The sequence below is a fragment of the Neopelma chrysocephalum genome, unplaced genomic scaffold (assembly GCF_003984885.1).
Source record: "Neopelma chrysocephalum unplaced genomic scaffold, ASM398488v2 Primary Assembly neopelma1_80b, whole genome shotgun sequence".
NCBI classification, from domain to species: Eukaryota; Metazoa; Chordata; class Aves; order Passeriformes; family Pipridae; genus Neopelma; species Neopelma chrysocephalum.
The window spans coordinates 14,243,536-14,266,899 of record NW_020897742.1 but is presented as its reverse complement, the minus strand read 5'-3'; the positions used below and the strand labels follow the sequence as shown (position 1 = coordinate 14,266,899).

Below are 23,364 nucleotides of genomic sequence, written 5' to 3'. Positions count from 1 at the left end.
CATCATGCTACTTTTTTGCAATATCGTATTTATTTTACACATACAGATCACATTTTTTAAATTTACAGTTCAGTCACCATGTTTTACTCCAAGCTGAAACTCGGCATAGTAGTTTCCAAATCAGGATGAATACTATTAATATTCCCTCATTATACGCTTCAGTTCATGTTTATTGGCCACTTTTAAGTAAAACAGACACAAATTCTAGATTCAGAAACGATAAGAATAGTCCTATAAAAATGTAAGATTTTAGTATGGAATAGGACTTGTATTTTGGGCTATTTTTATACATCCATATATATATTTAGTAAGTGATAAAACAGTGAAGTTACTGAGTTTTAAAAAGCAGCACTTACAGTCTGTAATAGCCAGTGAGAGAAGACAGTGTCTCATGTACTGCTGAATCTTTGCTTCCTTTTCTTGCAAAGAAAAAACTATTATTTTCAGAACATTGGCTTTATTTAGTAAAATTGTTCACATGATGCTTTGATTAGGAAATAATTTAAAGGTGTGAAAATTTCTTAGAATTGTCTTCAAAAGTATTGTGTGCTTAACAAGATTTTTATGAAATAATTACAAAAGATTTAATGTGCAAGTCACAATGATGTGAGTATGCATTTACATGAGTAGATGTTGTCAGAAAAATCAATAGAATTGTTCTCCAGGGTGAGCTTCAGTAGATCAGATGTTTGAAATGTTTTAAATTATTTGCAAATCATCTACAGCCCCATATCCCATATGACCCCCACTCGACACCCCACCTTGTACCAACACACAGAAAAGATGGACTGATACAAGCAAAAAGGACACCTCTGTGAGTGTTGTGCTAGTAGGGGCTGCAGAGCTGTGCCCTACATGTAAAGATAATCCAACATGAAATTACACCATTTTTTCAAGTAAAGTGTTACCCACATGACAGTTATATCAAATACATTGCTAAAAATTACCACAAATGCAAAAGGAGATTTAATTATGGTTGCTATGGAAACTGTAACATGCAGCTTCCTGACTTGATGCATGCAAAATTTCAGCCTTAATATCACACTGATATACATTTTTGCTTTTTTTTTCCAGTCAAATAGGTGAAGATGGAGTTTGTGTATAATAATATATTCTTTCAAGTTATATGGCTCTGTCATGCCATCTAGTATTTTTTATTAGTTGAAGTGTACATGTAGATCTTTACAGATGCTTTACTATACATACCACAGAGAAAAATTAATTGTTCTAAGCATATGTTTCCTAAAATGGGAGATTATTTACCCACACAGTGTATTTTATAGAAGGACCAGTGGATGATCATGGGCATACAGAAAAGTACCACACATGTAAAACAAAGATCTTGGAACAAGCCCAGTCAAGAGGGTGAAATTTATTTGCACAAATGTTTATAAGCCTCGAGTTAGGTTAGTCACCATACAGTACATACCCTTCCCCAAGTAGATAGCTATGGCATGTGAGGTATACAAACTGTGTCATATAAAAACTTCGTGTGAGAACCAGTGAGCTGAGAATTAGGTCATTTCCCTGTGCAGAACAGCGTGGTAGCATAGCCCTGGCTGAGGTGATAGTGCTGAAGCAGGCAGCTCCAGCACCAGATACCTTTTAGACCTGCACAGAGTGAGTGCAGGTAATATCCACTTTGTCAGCTCTGGCACTGAGTTTTGTGCTGTTATGACTAGGTCATTACTAGTACCTTATGCAGATAATTTAAAGCTTCTTTGGATCGTCTGTGTTACACTGCACTAACATGACTGTCTAACATGTGCGGAAGTCAATAAAGCTAACACGATCCCAGTTTCGAGGCAGAAACTGGAATCCTTTATTGGACATAAAACTTCATATTTAAAGGGTTTAGGGTTTACATATTTAACAGGGGGTTTACATATTCATGATATTAAAATTGGGGGGTTTTACAAGGATGACATAACGGGAAAACTCAGATTAACACATCTTGGGGTTTTAGGAATTACCTCATGGGAAAAACCCTACTTTATCTTGGGAGATTTTACAGGGGGGATTAGGTATTGGATCTACAGAATGCAAGGGATACAGATGCAAGGGGGGGAACAAAATGGGTTTTATGCAGGGGTCTGATAACATCAGAGCGCCATCTCCCTGTTCCTTGGCAGAGCATTCCAAACAAGTGACATCTGGTCTGGCCCTCAAATGGAGGCTTTTCCCAGTTACTGTGACTCAAGGTTTTCTGTTTAAACCTAGCAGTTTCTTTTTCTCATATCCAATTTTTGGAATGCAACAAGCATGCCCTGAAGTACTAATGCATTCAAAGATAATAAAATACTTAGGGAACATGACACAATGTGAGATTCAATGTAATTATTGTTTTTCAGGATCTCCAGGGCTTGTGGCTTGATGCTGGGAGAGCAGAACACCTTCTGGTGACCAAAAAATTGGGTACATCACGAGAGAATGACTGAAAATGTGGATGGATTAGGATGAGGAACCATAACATTACATTTCTTATTGATATTGTATATGGAAGCACAGTACGGGAGCTCCCAAGAAAGACAGAGGTTGATAAATGATTCAAGCCTGGATTAGGGTTGATTGAACAGCAGTTCTCAGTTATGCTGTTCTGGTAGTAATGTTTTTCTATGATATATCATATCATATGGATAGAACTCTCCATCATTTTTAATTGCTTCGTATAACCTTGGTCAGAGCAGTGTTACACAACAGAGCTTAAAAAGCCTGTGCCTGGTTATTGTCTGTAGAATGGGTTTTAGTAGATCTGGCTTTACTTCTTCACTTTACTTCTTCATTAACAATTACATGTCCAAGTCTCAGTGTCAGTTGTCTCTGCAAGTAGCAGCTGGCATGTAAAAGCTGCTTTAACACCTGTCAAAGTTACCAAAAGTAACTGCACAAACTTCTAAATATTCAGACTGCAGTAGGAGGACATGAAAGCTGCATAGGGAAACACTATTTTTTTACTTATGTGATGTCATTTCATTAGCATATAGATTTTAATTTTTTAGAGCAAACATTGTAAAGTAATGGCCTTGTTTAATAACAGATGAAACTGAATATTAACACAGAATTTTTGAAAATGTTCAGACATCTTAGGTTTGGCTGATTGTTAGTGGTATTTTGAAAGTAATTTTATTCATGTCTATATTATCATATAGTAGTTACAATTATGTAATATCTCTCATTTCTTTATAGCTCTTAGTTTACTGAAGTGAGTTCAGGGCAATTGTTTTTGAAGGTTTTTTTTGCAGGGTCCTCGGTATAGTACAGTATATTTTAGGAAGTATATATAAATTCTAGCATTTGATCTTCTGTTATACAATAATTTCTATTTCTTACTAGGTTGCAAATGTGTGTTACACAATGTGACATTCATAATTATATAGATTGTTTAATTTTTATTTTCAATATTAGTTGTATAGTATTTATTTATTTTTATAAATTTATTAACAACATTTATATTTATAAAGTTGTATTACTAATTCTTTTAAAATGTTAGGGTCATTGTTATGCAAAAAAATAAAAAGACATTTACTCTGATAAACTTTTTGTTAAGGGAAGAAAAGAGCTAGTTATAAGATTTCTTTAAATTTCTTCATCCATATTTTCAGACTTTTTTACCTAGTTTGTTCTTTTTTTCAACAAACATTCGAAGTCCAAAAGCGTACTTGTTTGTTTGTTTTTTAAATAAATTGTACAGCTGGTAGATGTGTTCATGTGAAATGCAAAATTCTAGAACTCACATGACATTTAACAGGAATGACCACTTTGAAATTTTTGCTGGTAGAGCTCTTTTAAGCTATTTTTTGAGGTGTTGGTCATCAATCTATTAACTGCAGTAATGGCATAGGTCATCAGCTCATTCCTAAAACATTGTAGAGTTTAAGGTTAACAATTTGCAATTAATATACAAGCTATTAGTTGTTCAGTTGTTTCTTAAATATTTTTAATAGGAAACGTTTATAATAGTAAGGTGGGTATGTCAGTAAATGAGTATCAAGGGCACGATTTGATGCTGATTTTCAGTGGCTGACTGCATTTGTAGTCAGGTTGATGGTGTCACCTGTAACTACTGCTAGCTCTAATTTATCTGTCTTAGCTCCTAATAGCAGTGAAATTGCTGTGGTATAGGCTTAGGTACCAAAAAAATATATGTGATTGCACATACTTCCAAAGCTACACTTCACCTTTTTTTTGTGTGTATCAAAAGTAGTAAAGTCAGCAGCAACAAAGTTTTCTCTCGAATCTGCAAGAAATGTGAGCAAAACTTGTACGTAAGAAAAATCTTTAAAATACTTCCCTTTACCCTTTACCTTTACCCTTTATCCTCTCCTCTCCTCTCCTCAACTCATTAAATGAAAACATCATTAAATGAAGGGATATTTAGGGAGAACTAGCCTAACAGAAATGCTTAAAATTAGAGATTTGTTAATTTCTTTTTCCTAGTTTTAAGAAAATAGTCAATCATCATGTAGGATCTGTACTATGAGAAATCTCATCAGATAGTAATCCTAAATCACAGCAGCTCCACCAAGTCTCATCTGAAATACTTTCAGATGCATCATCAGATGCTTAGCTATTGCTAAGAAGTAGAGACACAGGATCTAGGCCTCAAGAAATTTTTTTGGTTCATTCGTTGCCACCTTTCTCCTTACAAAAATACTTTCTCTTCTCCCTAGGTTCTGTGTTATTTTGCCTGTTTATTTGCAGTAAGGACTGTAAAGCCTTTGTTTAGCTGTTTGCTTCCACTGGCTGAGTCTTGTCTTTTCAGCTGAAGATTAAATGGTTTGTATTACAGTTTTCAGAAGTGCACAAGTAATTTATAGGTAAGTACTGTTCTAAAGTTGAGTGGCAAGGAGAAAGATGTTCTTACGTCTAATTGTCATAACTCCCCTTCCCCAATACCTAGATGAAGCATTTCTGCTTTTATGTTTTATTGATATGAGGAGGCACTAAAAAGCCATTGAGGAATTTTGTCATAGCTTGAATCACAGCAACACAAAGCCATCACATTGACTTTCTGAACGTCTCCTGTGTACTTTTGCATATTAGTTATGCAAGGAGGAATTATAAATGACATGGCAGTACACATTTCCCACTGTGGAGTAGCTCTGCCTATTCTGCTAAGACTTTCTAAGAAACAGTGCCTAGTGCTGGGGATACATGTTCTTTAAAAAGGAGAGGTTGGAGAAACATCAGGTTCTTTTATAAACTGATTTCACAAAAGCTCAATTAAATGGTGATTTGATCTTATGCAGCACAAATATTATTTGCCTGGCAGAGGTAACAGTGGGACTTCAGGTTGAGTAACACTTTCCTGCAGAGGTTTGGACATGTTTCATAGGCATATGTACTGTAAAAGATTTGAGCTTTCACTTGCATACTTACAAAAAGCATTTAACTGGGAACTATAGCTTTAAGCTTAAAGTAATCTAAAGGTCTGACTTTAAGTCCTGAAATTGCTATCTAATTCCTGCTGGCTATAGGCTGAAACTCATAACGGGGTATAGGTGATATGCCACTTAAAGAGGCACAGATATGTCCTTCTTTTAAATCTAGTGGTAGGTGTTTGTTCCAAGTGCCTATTCAAGTCAAAGCATGATTTTTACTATTGCTATGAAGAACAAAGGCCTCTTGAAAATTAATCCTCCAATTCATTGTTTAGAAAATGAAATGGCCACTGTGTATCAGAATAATGGGAACACTGCTGTGAACTGCTGGCACCTTCAAGACATGCAGGTGCACCTGTGAAGTTTAAGAAAAGCAGGCTGATTATACGAGTTTTCTATGCCTCTTTTTCAGCTTTTCTTAACTTGCTATTTCAGCCCCCATACAGCTCTTATGTTGATGTCATAAACTGAGCAGTTTGGTATGACATAATTCCAGCCTCTTTGAATTAGTGGTGGCAGTTAGATTACTGTTATTGATAGTGCCTGCAGTCAGGGAACCATTAAAGTGTCATAAACTTAGCAATCTCCTATGACATAATACTAATCTTTTGAACTTAGTCGTTGCAGTTAGGTTGCATCCCAAGGGTCCCTACTCCAATGCCTGGTCTGAGTATGAGCATAGGATGCAACTTCTCTAAGAACTACTAAACCCTACTAAACCTAGTACTATTTCTTAAAACATTTGATTAATCTTTCCAGGATCATATTCTGCAGAAATATTTTCCATTTGCTGTTTTTAAGTAGAAGATGACAAGTGATATGTGAACACTTTTTCAGCAGCCTTCACAGTATAATTAAGAATGGATGAGCGATAAATGGATAACCTAGGAATCAAACCAGACAGAAGAAACTCAGGGTTTTGAAAAAAGCGTAGCTAAAACTTTTTCAACAGTCATCAGCTTACAGATGATTGTGACTGTTTTCTTACAGCTATCTCCACATTTTGCCATTTAATGGCTACAAAGAAACTTAAATAGGAGGCTAAATCGTAAATACATAGGATAACATTTCAATTTGTGTACTAAGTTTACATTTTAAGACTGGTGAATGGAAAGGGAAGAGTTTTAATGCATATTGCATGCACACTGGTCAGACTGTAAGAAAGTTCTGTTTACCATTGATATTCTGCATATCATGGGAGCAGTAAGTCAGCATTACTGGCATGTGTATGAAAGCTTATTCACCAAAGCACATGTTTTTTTATGTATTAGCAAGCTAAAAAATGCAGAGAGAAATTTGGCAGAATTCTTCAAAGGAACAGGAATTTTATTTTTTTTTTTCAAATAACTATAGCAATTCCTTGGACTCTTTGAGTTATTAAACATTTTAAACCTTCAATCCTATAAAATTTCTCCACAGCAAGTCCAGCACTGGTTTTTGGTATCTGAAAATGCCGCCACCTGCTGGGGTGCAAGCTTTAACTCATCCTGTCGGTGTGTAGAACTCCCCTGCTGATTTTGAACAGCAGGTTTGGGAAAAAAATTCTCTCAGAGTTTTTATTGTGTGGATTACAGATAGCAGCATAATTAGCTAAAGAAATAAAGAAACCAGACACCATACTGAAGTTCCTCTGAGAGCAACCAGAATACTTTGTGACAGAGCTTAGCGTAGGGACTCACACATATTAACAGCCAAGGTAAGGTTTAGCCAGACAATGTATCATCAAAACCAGCTTGCTGAAGAAACTAGGCAGTAAAAATAGGAACCCAGCAAGTAGTGCACATAGAATATGATTTTCTAAGGAACATTGTGTAAAGCTTGAAAGTCTCGATTCAATCAGAAGACCCTCTTGTAGCTAGCTCTGTGAGGACTGTAGAAGGATATAGTAAAAACCAACCAGAGAACCAGCAGGTATAAAGCTTGCAAGTAAACGACACAGCATTAGAGATATTAGCCAGTCTAGTGGCTGTGGTCATGAGGCAAAACATTTAAAATAACCATGAGAAATTCAGTGTTGCTTTTCAGTGACTCTTTTGGAAATCTTAAGAGTGGCCAGACCTAAAGAAATAACATACTAAGGAATTATAGAATGTTGACTTTTCAGATCTTCTTTGCATATTTTCTCTTCTTCAGTAGCAAGAACAAAAATCAAGGAAATAAAATGTTTCCTACTGTGTCGTTCACCTGCTGTCTATTGGCGTTGTTCTCCTGCTGTCTTCTCCATCTGCTTTAAATTCATTTCTGAAATGTGTCCTCCCTGAAAATAAGTTCTTATTAATTTCATAAGGAAAAAATTAAGAAATAGCAAACACAGAGACCTTTCGTGGCATTGCAAGTGATGAGAACACAATGAGGGAGAAAAATACAATACAATACAAATTATGAATATTCTAAAAAAAACCCCAAAACTCTCAGATCCTGAGAATCATATAAAATTTTCAATTTGTCTTTTCCAGGGAAAATGGGCATTTTAATTAATTAAAATTTTCTTTAACAGTGTCTTTAGGATTTTACTTGGTGTAACCAAAATGCTCTCTTAGGATAATAAATAGTAATTGAGAAATGTGACAGTGTCTTAGTCAAGAAGACATAAGAAACAGCCTAATTAGCAACACTCTCCCTTTTATTCACCCACTTTGTATTTCACCTAGGAATATGAAACATATCCATGTCTTATAATTGAATTCTCATCTCTAACCCTTCATACCTTTTATACATACATATTACTTTAGCAGATAGGTGATTGTCTTCCTATTTCAATTTTATTGATCCCTAGTATATTTTTTTAATCCAATTCCTCACTTTTTTGGTAAGGAGTCTCTTCCACTCACATTTCTTTCAGTGACTGGATATCATACATTTCTTCCCTATGACTTTTGGTCATGATGAATTATTGCTGCAGAAATACTATGTTTCTGTGGTTATATAGGTTTCTTTTATTAAAAAAAATCCATTAAAATTATTGAAATGAGTGTATTTTTAGAGGGTGAGACTTGCCTCGAAGTTAAGAGAGCTTATCAGAAACTAAGGGCAGTTCCTCAGTTTTGATCCTGCTTTTTGTAGCAGTACAGTTCAGCTAAGGTGGAAGTGAATGTAAAAAAGAGAGTTGTAATTGAAGGGTAGGTTGCACACACTATGAAATTACTCTTTTAAGAACTGCAACCTTTTCCACTGTAATATGTGGTGGTAGTAGTAGTGTAGCTTTGAAATTAAGCATGATGAAATTTACACACTATGTTAACCTTGCATAAAGGTTAGGAAGGGAAAATTCTCCATGTAAAATGTGCTCTTAATTTCATCTTCTGTGCGTTCTGACTAAGGCTGCAGGAACAGGCTTTAGCCCAAGCAGGAGAGAGTGCAAGAGGCTTTTGCAAGTTCTGAATACTCTTGCGTGTTGAGTGACTATTATGAAGTCTTATCATTAGCTAATGACCTTCAACAGATTGCTTACCTTTGGCCTTCTGATTCACCACTATCTGTTTAAATATGATGGGCTACGCTTTCTCCATACTTTTCTTGCCATCTCCGCTTGACTTGCTCTTTTCTGTAGTGTTTTTACACAATTGGCCTAAAAAGCATAATTTTACTTATTTTATGTTTGTACGTAATTAGACATAAATCATATTTGCCTGTTTTACAGCCCAGAGTAGTGCTTTACTTTCTGGGCAAATGACTATCAACAAATGAATTTATAAAAGTCCACTAGATTTGTGAGGAAGAGTCTTCCATGTTGCAGGAAAAGATTGGGTTTTTTGTTGCTTTTCTGCCTCTACAGAACTAAGGAAATATCCAGGATCCCTAGAATATCTTGACATTTTAACAATCACTTTTATTAACCACATGAAAGCATATTCTGTGATATTTTTGGGGTTACTTGCTGTCAGGTAACAAAGAACACTTTTACACATGAAAACTCCGGTTTCTCTGCTTCATCAATTGTAAATTTAGAAGACTGAAGAAAGCATTTCGGTCATCCATACACCATACTCCAAAATGCTCTTTATATATATTCAGTCTTTCAAGAGGGAGTTGGTTCTTCTAAAAGTTTACTAACAACACTGTTCTTTCATTTAATGTAAGTGTTTGAGTAGACCAAAAGAAGCCAGCCAATTCTCAGTAGTTAACAGAGATTCCTACAGGGCAAGAAGTGAGTTTGTAAATGCCTTAAGATTTGGTGCTGGCAAATATGAACAAGCATTGGGTTGTGCCCAGATTATGACCTTGAGCTGAGATGACCTGTCAGTCTGATGAAATATTCTGCTTTGGATGTGCTGTGGTAATGTAAATGTCATGGTTTGCAATGCTGCTTCTTCCTGGGTCATCCATGCACTGCAACAGTGATTTTATTACATGGCTGTAAGGAAAAAAGCAGGCTACTCAAAATTTTGTCTCTTCTCTGTTTTGTCTCATACTATGCACTCTAGTAAAATAGAAGACTTAACTTGTTGGTTGTTGGCTACCCTGATTCATAGGTAAAGCATTATATGTTGTGGGGAGCCCAAGTTTGGTCTCTCAAGTGCAGAATAGAAGGCAGTAATCATGCTCCTGATGGCTGTACTATTACTGACACAGCCCAGAAGGTGTTGGCTGACTGCTGCAAGGATACTCTGGTCATTTTTATTCAGCTTATTATTCCCCACAGGTCTAGGTGTTATTTTGTCCCTGGTGTAGGACTCTGAATTTGTCTTTGTTGAACTGTTAACTCTGCTTTGCAAAATATATTTTTCAAAAAGGAATTTGTTTAAGTGTATAACACTTTAAAATGCTTTCATTTTTGTGCAAGTAATTCTGAATATGTATAAACCTGCCTCACATTCTTTTTAGTCCCTGTAGCAAGTGTTCCTTTATTTGTAAAAAACATGTTTATAGAAGTGATTTTTAATAAAATATTCAGAGGTTTTGGGGTCAAAATTTACTATGTCTGTCTCAGCACTGTATGATGTTGATTCAGTGTACAAAGTATTAGAGAAAAATGATTCAAGATAACTCATGCTAATCTGTGGAATTTTCAAGTTTCTAAATGGAAGGAAATGCTTGGGCTCTTTTTCATTTAACAATCTAAAGTCATATGTAAATGACACATGGGCTGAAGTTCTGTGCTAGGCAATTGCCTTATGTAAATTCTGAATCAAGTCCATTTTAAATGAGATCAAACGGCATCACCAAATCAAATACTATTGATGCTTAAGTGCAACAAAAATGTCATGGAATTTGAACACTGTACAATGAATTGCAAATATGTTCAGCAGGAATTCTCCTCTTTTTGTTTGATGGTACTTGTGTAACTTGCTGGCAGTCACTGTGACTCCAATCATAATTACAGGTAGGAATAGGCATCTCCAGAGATGTCTGAGAAAGGTCAAACCAATTGTTTTCTGGAGGTACCTACCTCTCTATTGACTATACATAGCCTAAGGTTACCTGCTGAAGATTACCTGCTGAAATTAAATGAGGTCAGTCTCTTTCACACAAATATTTGGAAACACCTGGTAATCCATTTTAAATACTCACATACTAGAAGAACAGAACGTGTGTATTTTCAGCCAGTGCTTTGCACTTACGGAGTTTAATTTACCCAGCTCTCAAAATTAGGGCACTTTCCTTCTAAGAACTGCCCCGCCATGAAGCTCTGCTTATTAGGTAGTTAACTAGGAAATTGTTGACGCCCTTTTTGAAACATTAATGATGACATCAGATATTAGTGTCAATGCATATATTAAATAACTACTTAGGATTTTTTCCTAAGGTGAGAGAAACAGTATTTAGAACAGAATATTCAGCATGCTTCACTCTGATGGATGTGTTCCTTGATTAATTCTTAGATATGTCAGTATTCTGTAGAAACACATTGTACCTAAGACTAAAAACACATATTAATATTCTGTCTGCCTGATTTAAAAATATATTGATACATTTATTGATAAAAAAATTTTCTTTTTCTTTAATTGTCTTGCTACTTGACTTTTATTCAAATAGAAGCATTAATATACCTGTTCATTTTCTGTCATTTATAGCCCTACGACACCCCTGCAACAAATAAGGCAGTGTACTATATAGGTTCAAGGTGATAATGTTGGAAGCAGGTACTGTTTTGGATTTTATATGACGACAGCAAATGCAAGAGAATTTTGTCTTCATTTCTTTTTATTAAAAGAAGCTCATTTTCAAATAATGTGCATATCTGTTTTAATTGCTGATATTGTCAAAGTCATACTGCTGGATGTTGCATAGGTCTTAAAATACCTCAATTAATGGACTAAGACTATGTTTTGACAAGGCAACTGTAAATGACTGATAACTGCAATTGTGTGTAAACTACCACAGTTTCACTATACTAGTAGAAAAAATATTGACACATGCTGTGTAAGGGTACTGAAGAATTAGGGCAGATATGTCAGGGCTTTATATAAAAAATATTAACAGAAATGTACTCATGTAGAAATGATCTTAGAAAAATATTTCAGGCGCTTTTACTGACGTAACAACTTTGGCCATGGATTACTTACATATTCTTTTAGAAACAGACATATTTATATTTCCATCCACCAACATACAATATAGTGAAGTATGATATCTTCCAATAAGATCAGACTAGTAGTTTCAGGTATGCATGATTTGTCTTTGTCAAATATCGGCGTAGCCAATCAAATCTCTAGAGCTCTGATACTCGATTAAAATGGCATGTTCTCTATGCCTATGTATTTGGAAGTTTACATTCTGTTGTCAAATGAACTCCCAAGCCAGAAAAAAAATTCTTGTCAGGATGTTGTGGTTTCTTTAGTGTTCTTTAGTCAATGCAGAGAGAGGTTGTTAGCTGCTGAATGGCTGACTTCACTTTCCTGAATTACACTAGGATGTTTCAAAATTTTTCTGTGTGCATTTGAAAACTGAGATAGACACTGAACTTGTGCACAGGACTGGGAACTCTGACAGGTGAGAGAGGGTAAGGAGCTGGTGCTGTAATCTGTAGTCTCTGGGTAGACTGGTAGTAGCACTTTTAGGTGCGGTTTAGGTGGATTTGCTTTGTGAATTGAATTGTGTGGAATTAGGGTAAAAAAAACAAGAGGGGAAAAAAACTAAAAATGTTGGAACTGGAACTAAGTTCCATGTGAAACTGTGAATTTGCTAGATTCCTTTCTAGTGGTTGAAATAATCATATTTATTATGAGAAAAAAATAAGAATAAAGATACATCTAGGAATTGGCTTGCTGGATCACTTCAGAGTCTCAGGTCTAAACTGATACTTTTGATATGACACTGGCCAGTCAAAAAAGCTTCAGGCTTTTAAGAGCTTGATTGCTTCTGATAGTCCATTTCTGAAACTGTTTAGTCTTGTATCATGATAAGTTGAGAATCAAGTTTCTCTTTTTTATTTGTTTCAAATTTTTACACAGAATCATTCAGGAAATTGGACCTAAGATGTATCAGTAACTTTGTGCCTATCATCCTGTAGAACTTATTCATATCTGTGTTTCATGCAGTCATTAACATGACCAATGTACAAGTTTCACTGGGGATCACGAGTGATTTCTCATATGGATACTATCACAGAATCCCTAGCAACCCTGCAGAGCAGATTGAACTTAATTTTTAAATACTAGTGTAATTGTCCCTACAGAGTATATAGCATGGTATTTAGTTTGACTACTTTGAAATCCTAAGATCTGAGGCTGCTTTGCAGTGATTTGAAATCTCTGTTTCCAGGGAGTTATTTCAAACCAGATGTTTAACCACTAAATTACTTTTCTATCTCAACTTCTCACCTAGATAGGAATATCCTTAGTGACTAGGTTGAGACAAATGGCAATTACTGTTATACAGCAGTTAGATGCTATTAATATGATGCTATCTCAGCAATGATTATTAAAACCAGAGAAATATCTCAATTTTTAGTCAGTGAATTGTCCAGGTCCTTGAAAAATAACTCATTCACTGTTTTTACAATGAGGATTTCTGAACCCCTGTTTATACAATATGACATAAAATGTCTGGTAAGATGAAACTCAAGCAACAGGAAAAGAAGACTCCCCTAGATAAACAGGGTGGTATACACATATTCCCATAAAGTGCTATTGGTAATTCTTCTGGCTGTTGAGCAAGTAACTGTGATATCAAAGGTGTAAGTGTCCAAGCATTTGTTAACATCAAGATAGATCTGTGCTAGTAAAAGATAAGCAGCAAGGCTAAAGGGAGTCTCCTGTCTCATTCACAGTTTTAAGTGTTGGGAAGTGTTTGGGGGCTATTACTCATTGACCCTGGTATCAACTAGTAGAGACACAATAGATTTTTTTTTTCATTTAAAGTACACTATGGAGAAATGGCAGCTGTTTTCCTCAAGGCTTGCATTCTTCTAATCCATCCTTAAGAGGAAATCAATACAGTTTTTTTCAGAGGCTTTCAAGGCTGTCTCCCATGTCAGGTGGAAAGGAACAAGAAGAATACAATTTGTTTCAAGAAACCAGAGATGCCGAGAAACTTCAATAATCTGTAGACCTATCTTCTTTCTTATTAGAATTAGTGTTTTCAAAGGAAAAAATATAAAAATCCCTTCTCAAAGGTACTTACCTCATCATTATGACTCACCTTCAAAAACTCTTTGTCTTCCCACCTGATCTTCAGTCACCAAGCTAGATAAATCAACAACTGAAACAATGCCCTCCTGCTTCCCTTCATTTTTAAAATGCTCTGAGTGGTATGGATTTTGTGTTACAGCCAAGATGTCACACAGCAGTCTCTCTGTTCCTGTACAGTAAGGAAAGCTCAAAGTCCTTTGAGTTGTTAAATAAAGCCGTAAAAGTAGAACCCCACGATGTTTTTTACAAAAAATCAAAAATAAATGACAGAATTTATAGTAATTGGGTAAACCCTTGTAACTATGAAATAATTTTCTAACTTTACATTCCTGACCTAACAATGAGTAATATTGTCATTTACCCCTTAACTCTTCAGGCCAAATAAATTCTGAGACTTAGTCTTTCATTTTTTTTTAGAAAAATCTAGTTTCGGAGGCCTGAAACTAGACATTTAGTGGTCCTTAAACACTTAGTGGTCCTAAACACTCAGTGGTGCTTCAGGAAAAATGTTGACATGCAATATAATTAAAGGTAATTCTACTTATATAGGCTGTGTTTTTCCTCTTCTGCATAAAAGCTCTGGTTGCTTTTCTAATGTCCTTCTAAAAGAAGAAGGTGGAAAGACATGACAAGTAAGGAGAGGTGTGGAAGGGGAAATTAACTGGAAGTGCACAATAACTAGTAAGAGCTATTCTGCAATGTTATGTCTTCTGTAAATTTTTATATGAAATCTCAGGGAGCCTTGGAAAGGGAAAGCTCTTATTGGTAGGGTGTTAATATAATATTCGAGAAATATACCTATCTTGTTTTCCATCTGAAAAAAAGTCTCATTACACCTTCTGAATGCACATTTCGCTGCTTTTTGGATGACCAGTTTTTATCTAACCACAGTGCTGTGAATTTCAGTAGAACGGTTGTTATTGTAAAATGAAGTCAGTTCAAGGTCCAATTCTGAGAAAGAACAAGACTAAAACACCAAAGCAAAATATGATATTTCATATTTCAGTTTATCAGACAGCTTTGTTTGGGAGGCTGGATCTGTGAGTAAAACTCATAAATGAATGTTCAGGTTTTCAACAGTGAACAGTAAAGTATCTAAATGAAGGATTTGGTCTTGCTTCCAGCATTAAAATTAGGTAGTAATGTTGTTGGACATGGCTGGTAAACCAAAGCAACAGTGCTGAAAACTGCCCCTGAGACTTATGTTATTTTTACCTCTTAACTTTATGCTCAGTGTTTGAAAATATGTTTAGATGTGTAATTGCTTTGTGTTTTCTTCAAGATAGGTTTTTAATTTAAAATTACTCATACATATTGTTAAGCACCTTGGAAGACGATAATTTTGTTTCCAAATGTGTTTTTCCAAATGCGTCTTAAATGTTGATCTTATTCAGAAGAATGTTCCCTGTTTCTTCAGAACACTGCTTATGTGCCTTCCCAAGGCTGTGTGTGCCTACTACAAAGCAATTATTTTATAGGGCAATTTCTGAGAATGTGTGACCTATCTTGCTTTTGAAAAGGGGTTGAAAATCTATCGCAGATGGGATAGTGTTTCAAAGTTTTGATTCTGAAGGAGAATCTGTGTAATGGAATAAAAGCTCTTAATGATACCTTGCCTTATTTAGGAGATGCTTCTCTGAATTTTCACTGTCATACTTAAGAAAGACCATTATATAAACAAGTAGTAGTAAAAGAATTAAAAGAGAGTCATTAATTCTCCAGGCTTTCAAAGCAATCTTGAATTTCACATCAGAATTTGCTTTTCATAAAACCTTGTGTTTTGTGTGGCTTTTGTGGTGTACTAGAAGGCTACTGTCTTGTGCTTCTGTTTTGTTACACTAAATTTGCTTTGAGAAGCCTCTGTATGTGTTAGTGAGGTTATGAATAAGTAGCAATATCAGGACCACCTCATAATTTACTGAAAAGATACAAAGGAGATTATGCTGAGAATCCATATTGTCCATTCAATTACTAAAATTTGCCCAATATGGTAGCTGAAAGAAGAACTATGCATGTTTCTTTCCATGTTGTAGCTGATAATGAAAAATGATTTTTTATATATTGTTTTGGAACACATAACTATAGAAAACCAACAGCTAAGATGAAACAATAATTATCTGACGGAAAAAAACCCTGAAACATAAAAACAAACAAAAGACAAAAAAACCAAACTTGTTTTTGAAGTAAAGAATTATAATATGAAGAGACTGGTGCATTTCCATTTGCAATTACGTGTCAAGAAAATAGGATTGAAAAGAGGAACATGAAGACAAAGAAAAAAAAGTGTTGTGGCAACAGTAGCATTGATCATCATAGCACAAAAAAGCGTAATAGACAAAAAGCATTACATAGATGTTTATTTTATATTGCCATAAGAATCACTTCCTGATATGGAATCTCTCTCAGTTGTCTGCAATAGCAGAAAAACATTCCCAAGAATTATGCTAAAATCCAAATTGCTTTTCATCCTTCACAAGAAACTTCATGGTTCCCTCTATTTTATGACCTCAGCGTCACAGAATGTATGTATTAAAATAGAGTTAAAGCTAGTAAAACCAAATTCAAAAGACCCAACTTTAATTTGTGCCTCGTAGCTCAATAAAAGCACTTAAACAGAATTGTACTGAAAGAAAATATTTTTATAATCTGCATAAAAGAATGTTTTATAACCTTTCATAAAATCTAATAAATAAAGCTGAGCCAGTGAAAACTAGTTTGTGTTCTTTTATTTCCTACATATTTATTTCTGTTAAGTATGATTGGCTCCTTTTCAGGGTTGAAAGGAAGGATTCACCAGAATAAGTGCAGATCTTAGTTTATGAATTTTAGGCTCCCTTCAAAGTCACTAACAGGTACTACTAAAATAAATTTCACCTTATTTTTATATCCAAAAAGGCTCAGTTTCAGTGTTTTTGTTTCTCTCCTCTGACATAAAAAAATAGTGTAGGATGACCAGCTAACATGTGAGGATTGATACTGGAGATGTCTAAATTTAAGTCAGCTGAATTGCCCAAAGTTTCAAAATTTTGCCCTGACCTGCCTTAACGAAGAAGGCCTGTGTCAGAGCCTAGAACAACTCGGATGGTATAGAGGCCTGTACACGTGGGTTTTTCAGGTGATCGTTCAAGATGTGTGACTGTGATTGGAATCAGCCTGTGATCGATCAGCCCATGGCTGGATTTTTTGCACACACAGGAGTAGGTCATGTATGTTCCCCATTAGTTTTGTAAAGGTGTAGTAGTCTTCTTGAATACATCCAGTGAATTTATTACTGGATTTTTGTTTGTTTGTTTGTTTTAGGGAACAGCAATTACATTGAAAACAAGGAAGTGTTCCAAAATTGTACATATTCAAGTGTATCTTTTAATGCCTTCTTCAGCACAAAAATCTGAATATATTTTGTGCAGTATTTTTGTTTTTATTGTTCCTTTCTGCAATTATGAAAAACAGATCTGTTTTAAAAACTACAGGGTGAATTTGATCTTTCTACGATCCGGGATAGAATACAAAGAGGAATGCTTGTGTGCTTTGATGACATTCATTATTCTTGAATGAACATTCATTATTCTTGAATTCAAGAGAACATGAGACCATTGATCAGTTCCTGAATCTTGGACTGCTGAATGGGAATGTGATGAAAAGATACAGTCTATCAGTTTTTGTCAGTAAGAAACCAAAGAATTAACCATCTTGAAGACTTTCACAAGGTGATAACATAGTCACGAACAAAACATGCTATCCTACTGGTTACTGTAAATCTACTGACAGCACATAACCTGTTTAATGTCTTAAAAGGTATTGATCTAACTGTAAACAAAATTATGCAAATTTAAATATAGTTTAATGTCAGGTAATTAGTATTTTAGCATTGGTAAAAATCGAGGGATTTCATTTACCTATTTAATTATTTAGTCAAAACTATCATTTTGACTGAGATTGGAATCTTTAAATTTTGGAAAGAAAGCCTACACTTACCTAGTTTTGTAGTGTAAAAATCTGTGTATTTTCTGTAAAATGTAATTATGTTCCCTTGTGTTCAGAGAAAGCATCTTTAAAAGAACAAACAAACAAGTAAACAACAGTTCTTGTTCTTTCTCTGGAGAAAAAATTAAATTCTAATGCAATTAGATTAATACTTTAAAAGAGTACTGAAATTAAATATAATTATGACTGTAATTTTCACATTGGTTTTGTAACTCTAAATCCAAAGAAGGGGCAAAAATTGTGAGAATATCCATATTCATCAGAGGATCAAATCTTAATGTGTATTTTTGGACACTGCTTTCTTATCGTTTGCTTAAGAGGTGCTAGACTAGGCTCTGAATGCCTTGAATTACTTTCAGCTATGTTTTCAGACTTGAATTGCAATTGTTGGAATGTTTTTGATCGCTGTTTCTAGTGAAAATTAGTAATGAAAAGTGGTACTATTACGAGTGCTATACAAAAAGTCTTATTTAGAACTGGTAAGGTAGTGCAGAAGAATTACCTTGTTGCTTTAATGCCTTAGCCTTATGTCTGTTAAAATTCACATGCAAGGGAATGAAAGGTTTTGCTTTCAATAGATGAGGGTACTTTCTTCTCTGGCCCTGACTTGTTTTCTGCGCAGCATACCTGTCACATATTATTGTCATGCTAAAATTCTTCATGTTGTTTTCTCTGGGTTACCTGTAGCTCTGTTTCCTAGGCAGCAGCTAATTCAGATCAGCTATTATCTCTGTAACAGCATCCAATACTAACAACTCTCAGTCATTTTTTGTGTATGTACAAATACTGAGCTTTTGGGTTGCACCTTGGTTTATACCAGTCTGTAATGACTGGGAAAGGTGCAACACTAGTAAATGTCCATTCTACCTGGAGGAAATGGGTGTCTTTACCTGGCTATGTTTTCCTTCGGCCCATCTCCTAAAACCAATCTCCCAGTCAGTGTACCTATATGAGACAGAAAATGCTTTCCCATCCTTTCTCATTACTCCTTTTCTGTCAAAACATACCAGGTTTCTGATGTAAATCCCTGTTGACCCAATTCTTCCTCTCAAGCCATCAAAACCAGAAGAGTTTCCTCTCCTATCTGCCTGCCTAGAAATAGTCAGATGGGAATGACCGGTGTAAGGCTCTTTTATTTGCTTCCTGACACAGTTCTGAGAAAAAACGGGGAAAGGGAGAGAATATCTCACTGTGGCTGTCTTCCAGACACCTGAGACCAGCTGACGAAGCTGATCTTAGAACTGATGACGGACATGTTAAGGGTTAAGAAAAATTTTGAGATCTACAGAGCAAAGTGACTGCTTATCAGCAAATGCATTTATGATAGTTTCTGCAAGGGAAGCAAAGATATTGATATTTACATTAGTGGCCAACAGAAATTTTCTGAATGTTGGATATTTATGATATCATAAGACATAAATGGAATAAGGCAATATTTTCTTTTAAATCTTGTGGTACATGGAAAAACTCTTTGTTTGGTTGGTTGGGTTTTTTGTGTGTTTTTTTGGGGTGTATTTTTTTGTTTTGTGATTTTTTGTTTATTTTTGTTTGGGGTTTTTTGTTTTGTTTTGGTGGGGTTTTTTTGGGGGGGGGTGTTTTTGGGGTTTTATTTTGCTTTTTTCTGTTTTCCAAAACGATAAAGGGATCTGCCTTGTGATTTTTCATTTCTATGTGTGTTTGTTTGCTTTGAAATTTGTGGAGCTGATGATCCCTCCTAACTTCATTTACAGTCTTTAGGACATACCAATGTGTAATAATTGATATCACATCATACTGATGTGCCATTCTGTTTGCAGTTATTGTAACTGCAATATGGTGAGTTTTAAAAGGCTATTTCTTTCAAAACCCACATTATTACATAATATCTTGAACTTACATGTAATAGTGTCATCTTTTATGTTTTTATCGAAAAGCTTAAAAGATTATATTTAGAAGCTTAAGTGAGGCTATTAAAAAAAGGTGTAATTGTTTCAAGACAATTATATGATTTTTAATAGTTTTAAGGCATTAGTCTTGGATGCAAAAGATGTAAATATTGAAATTAAAGAATGATTGATCTGGTGACTGAAAATATGAATTGGTGTATGTGCTCTAGTCCCAGTGAAGTCATTTGAACTTAGCTTCAGTAGGCATGAGATTTTCCTTGGTATGCTCAAGTAACAGAATCAGGCCTTTAAGTGATGTATTGAGCGGTGAGCAGCAGGAGAATTCTTTGTAGCTTAAGTGCTCATCATGGTGATGCTTTCCTTTTCTATTAAATATGTTTTGTATTGAGCGTTGTGTTGTTGGTCTATTATCTGCTGATAATGTTTGTATTTAAGTACATTAGCCTTTGTAAGAGTAATAACCCTATCTGTTTTATTTGTGAAGTTTCTGAGTGACATTTTGTGGTTTTAACTCAGACCTCAAAAGAGCTGCATATTATTTAAAAGCAATATTCAGACTCTTAGGAACCCTTTTCTGTCATCTACGTTTTAATACCCCAGTGGAGAAAAAAACATTTAAAGATGTGCATTATTCACCTGTTCATTACTGAAGTGTCATGTTAATAAATAATACCTATCAATGTAAAGAGGTTTTTGTTAGCATTTTTAGCCATTCTCAGAAAATCCTGAATGTAATTTTTCTTATGATTATATGCTGGAAACCCATAATGGCTACAGAACTTTTCATCTTACCATAAAGATATTGCTGATACTGTATTTCATCTGTACACTACATTAAGCATAGTTATTTACTAAGACATTTCTAGCAAAGTTACAGCGTAGAAAAATATTTATTTTTGTCACAAATTGGATAATTTTGGAACGTAAAGTAAAAGAAGAATTTTATAAATCTTCACTGTTCAAAAAATAAAATTATTTTTCTTCTATTATAAGATACTTTATGAGGTAAAACTTTGACCCTGCACTTGGAGACAGTGTTCCTGGTGTAATCACTGCTGCTTAGTTATTGGTGAGGAAAGGTGCCTAGTAAACTAATTTCCTACTCTATTTCTTCTCAAAGTAGAAAATTACATTGCTGCACTACCTCATACATTGAAGTGCTGCAATTACAGATAGTAACTGAAATACATCTTTATGAAACTAATCTCAGTTCTGCAAGCTGAGACCAATTATTTAAGCTCACAAACTGAAGAAAAAAATCTTGATCTGAAAGGCTTGCAAAATTGTGTTCCTATTCACTGGCAGGTGAACAGAGACTTACTGATGTGAGCCATTAAATTGTAACGGAATCTTCTTATGTCTGTTACAGTAGACAAGCAATTGTCTGCTGTGGAGGACTAACTTGTTTCTGCCTTCCATTCTTTTCTGCCCTTCCAAGTCAAAATAGGTAAACCAGCTAGATGTATTTTTGCTACTTAAAAGACCACTCTGTATTTGTCATTGATAGAGTACTCATAGATCATACTCAGTTGAGGGACTGTGTTGCTTATTACTTGCTGGAGGTGACATATTTTTTCCTTGACACACTTTGATGTGATTCTTAGCAAACATGAGCTTGGATGAGCTTCTTAGTATCCATCTATGTGTCAGTTCCATCAGCATTTAAGAAGATAAGTAACATTTGCTCATCACTGCTTTGAAATCAGGAGGAAAAGCTCACCATGTAAAAAACTTCTGACAGTGAAGTAGGAGTCTGCTAAGGGGAAGAACCAGGACTTATTTTGTACTTGGAAAGGTGAAACTCTTCTCTGCTGATCTGATCTCACCATGCCTAGAGAAATACATAGGACTAATCTGGGGTATCTGATACAGATCTCACAGAACTGTAAATGACTTCTCACTTACTCATCTGCTGCTTTGCAATGGGGAAATCTGACATCATGTTTTAAAGCATCAGGAATCTGCAGCAGGCTGTTCATCAGAGATTTGGATGCTGATTCACAGGCTCCTCAGCTCATTTTGAAAATCTGGAAAATGTACTTCCATTTTCGCATTTGGATGTAATCTATCGATATTGATAATTAGAGTGTCAGTGTTTAGCTGAGGACAAGAAAGGAAAAATCGAAGTATATAACCACAGTAAAAAATAATGTACTGGAAAGTTTGAGACCTGTTCTTACCCTCTAACAGAAAAATGAGGGGGATAAAACAACAAAGAGGCTAGAAGAAATGCTTTTGGAAGCATTTTGGAAGGAGTAGGGTTAACAATACCTTCAACTTCATAAAGTTTCATTGAACCAATTTTATGTTATTTCTCATCAATACATGAAGATGCCACCAAGAAAGAGATGTTGTCTTTCTTGTTTTCTTCAATGTCTATCATAAGTTTAGCATATTATCTCTTTGTGATTGTGGAATATTCTGTGTTGCTAAAAATGCTATATCCAAAAGAAATGAAGTACCACTGCATAGGAAAATGGGAGATTTGCTTCTGTTAATATTGTTCCTTAGTGACCAGTGTGGATGCTTACTGTGATGTTTTGCCTCTGACCGTGCTGCGCACAGCACTCCTGAGTTGGCTCAGAAGAGAGGTGAGTGTCAGAGATAAGCTGAAGCCAAGATATTGGATGGGGTTAAAAATGCAATTCTTCATGTAAAGAAACAGAGAGTCAGCATGGCAGAAAATCCTGGAAAGGAAGGATTTGACTTAAACTGACTTATGTCTAAGCATTAAGACAGTTAAATTAGAACTTTAGGATTACCTAAGTGCTGATGCATCCCGCAGCGATGGCTCTAAGTCGTGTGGGCTGGAAGCAGAAGGTGGGAGGATGGCACTCGCGTGATGCACTGTGTGGCACAGCTTGGGGGTAATGAATGCTTTTAAACCCTCTAGCTTGCTGAAAGCAGTCTTCTCAAGAGTGAAAATAAAAAATCTGACTATTCTGAGCTGTGATTTTTGTCTCGTTCTGTACTGAATAAAGCTTACTCATCCTAGCTAGACCTAGGAAAACCTTGAACTTTGCTTTAATTCTGCCTGCTGTGGAGGAAGTCCCGGTTAAGTGGGAACCAATGGTAGTACTGGTGGGGAGAGGAAAAAGAAGAGATAGAACAGGAAATATTTGAGGAAAGAGATGCTTGAAAAAGTTCTTCAGGACTATCCAGTGAGTTGGTTATTTGCTGTTTAACTTCAAGAGAAACTTTTTGTTAGTGATTTTACTATTCCATGACCCACCTCCCCCCCCAAAAAATGTTTTTGTTCCCAGTATCACTGTAAATATCCAAACCTGACCATTACTGTGAGGAACACAGGTATTTTTGCTTTGCTTTGTTTATGGTTCGATAACATTGCGGCCAAGTTTGATGGCATGAAGAATACACAGCTCTTTAAAAAGACTTACCATGCTATGAGTATTGTCAGAAAAATACAAGGTTTGTTTTAAGGTGGTAGAAGCATATTGTATGCATCCTAGGGGTTTTATAGGATAAGCTGGTGACACATCACTGCCAACCATTCTAAGGGAAACTGATGAATGTGTCATG

At 35.3% G+C, this 23,364-nt stretch overlaps 1 protein-coding gene across 4 annotated transcripts in view; it reads left to right on the top strand.

The window, feature by feature from the left end:
• The window catches only part of CSMD1 (CUB and Sushi multiple domains 1), a 1,127,710-nt gene that overhangs the window by 80,327 nt on the left and 1,024,019 nt on the right, over positions 1-23,364 (top strand). The gene's annotated exons all lie outside the window — the stretch shown is intronic.